Raw genomic sequence first — 2,773 nt, forward strand, 5'->3', positions numbered from 1 at the left:
ACACACACACAAACACACAAAATTAGCCACCCTTCCTTAATTTGGGTGCTTGAATACAACAGGTTTGGTGCTACCTTTAGCTGGTGCTATACTGGGTGTGGTATTAACCCCTTTATTCCCTTGAGTATCTGGCGTCTGAATACCATATGTGACATTCACTGGAGTGTGGATGTCACATATGGTTTTTGGGGTGGGTGTGTTTGTTGGCGGGAAAGGGGGGAGGGGACGGATAATGGACTAGTAACAAAGGAATCAGGTGAACTCCCTATTCACATAATCAAGTTACAGAATAGGGAGTTATAATATCAAATATTTGGAATGTGTATAATTTTAAGTTGATCAAACACAGCCAATCACACACTTTATATCACGCAGGTATATTTTATTTCCTGAAGCTTCGGATGATCTGAGTGTAATCTTGCTGTTTAAGGATCGTTTTAAACAATTGCTTTACCTACAACAATGTATAACCAGAAGAGCATTTCTTCTACGAAAGCAAACTTCTAGCTGTTTTCTTAAAGTATTATACAGGACGAATCTTTTGATTCCTCGGGCTGCCCATTTGGTGGTTGTGGATGTAACACCTGCCAGCTCTCCATTGAGCTCCATAGAGAATAGAGCAGTCGCTGTCCACCGAGCTGAGTGCTGAACTGATACCGGGCTGGACCGTAATGCAGGTCTATGGGATGATATATTCCTATGGGATGATATATTCCTAGAGGTCACATGGTCACCCCTCCGCTCCCATATCCTCCTTGTTACATTGACTTCTCCTTTATTGCAAAATCAAGTTATACTTTGTAGTCACTTGTTCCATTTTTTTAGAAGGGTTTACTAATACAGAGCGTCATTAGCTGCATTATCTGATAACTGTTCATTGCACTTCACCCTCCAGTATTGATAATAGATAGCCATCAGGCTGATTTACTAAAGGAGTTCAAAATCGTTACTCCTTATGCACAACAATTATCCAGTCATGTGATAAGCACATTTCCTCTCAGCTTTGAATACCTGTTAATGTGCAGATGTTTTTCATGTTATAGGATAGTGAATATTCACCTAAGTTAAGAAGAAACAAAAAGCCAAAAAACATTTTGCTATTCTATAAGGATTTGGTGTGCTGGAGACATTTCTATATATTGATCATTTAAGAAGAGTCTCAAATCCTTTAGTAAATCAGCACGTGTATCTGGGATTTCCAAATCATTGTTTATCAATTGTCACTATTAGAAGTCTTATTAATAAATTCCATCGGTGGACCAATTCTCCCTCATATCTCTCAGTTTTGTTCCCACCTAGCCCCTTCCTTAGGTCTACAAGACCACAGGATGGCAGCAATCCTTTTGTATAGACCTGGCATTAGGCACCCTCAGCTCTCCAACTGTCCTAAAACTACAAGTCTCAGAAGACTCTGACAGTCACAGGTATAGGTATGATAGGGATTGTAGTTTGCCCACAGCCGGAATGCCGAAGTTGAATAGCCCTGATACAGCTACTTTTTATATTGTAAGATCAGCTTGTAAAACACAACGAGGATTCGCCTTGATTTAGAGGCTGTTCACCTGCAGAGTGAAATATGACATCCCATAGCACTGAAGGGGGATTTGTCTGAAGATATTTCAGTCTGTTTTTAATTTTTGGTACCACAGGGATGATGGGGGTGATAGGGATGATAGGGGTGATAGGGATTATCTATGGGAACCAGATCAGGAAAGCTGAAGCATTGTGCCCGCAGCCATAACTTCTCTCCATCCCGAGCGAATGTTAGTTACATTAGTACTGCAGTTTTCATCACTCCCTATGGCAGCAGCACAGGAACAGGGTATGCCTATCAGCGCAGGGACAGGGTATGTCTATCAGCACAGGGACAGGGCATGCATATCAGCACAGGGACAGGGTATGCCTATTAGCACAGGGACAGGGTATACCTATCAGCACAGGGAGAGGGTATGCCTATCACAGGGACAGGGTATGCCTATTAGCAAAGGGACAGGGTATGCCAGCAGAGGGACAGGTATGCCTATCAGCACAGGAACAGGGTATGCCAGCACAGGGACAGGGTATGCCAGCACAGGAACAGGGTATGCCAGCACAAGGACAAGGTATGCCTGCACAGGAACAGGGTTTTCCCCTCACAGGGACAAGGTATGCCAGCACAGGGACAGGGTATGCCAGCACAGGGACAAGGTATGCCTATCAGCACAGGAGGGGTGTGCCTAATGCCTCTCTATGAGATTTCAGATAGGATCATAATAAAACGATATAAGAAGGATTTCTATCAGAGCTCAATGTCCCCATACCCTTTACCCCCATGGCTGGTAATGACATACAAGAGGCTCGTGTTCTGCACGCGTCTGAATGCTCAGCAGATGGTGATGGGAGTGAATGAGGATTTCCAGGCGAATTCCCTCAGTTCAATATATCCAGAGATATAAGAAGGATCTAATCTAATGGTAGGATAGGACAGGAGAATGAAATGACCTCAATGATGATCTCCAGCCTATGAATCCCCTTAGTGGGTTCCAATAAAGTCGGCGTTATCTCAGTAAATTGGGCGCTAATGTCATAAATTCTGATACTGTAACACGCGCAAAGAATAGAGAATGATGGTAATTGTTTCCTTTAAAGTCTGAAGGACATTTTTGAGCAGAGGAATTGAAGCAAGATTTTGGGGCCCGGTGTTGTCCCATGGAGAGAATCACAAGTTCCCCCAAACCTGGCACCTGAGTATATCTTTGGCCTCCCAGCGCTGCACAGAGAGAAGGAAGGGCAG

This window comes from Nanorana parkeri, unplaced genomic scaffold, assembly GCF_000935625.1.
Source record: "Nanorana parkeri isolate BGI_ZX_2015 unplaced genomic scaffold, ASM93562v1 scaffold5, whole genome shotgun sequence".
NCBI classification, from domain to species: domain Eukaryota; kingdom Metazoa; phylum Chordata; class Amphibia; order Anura; family Dicroglossidae; genus Nanorana; species Nanorana parkeri.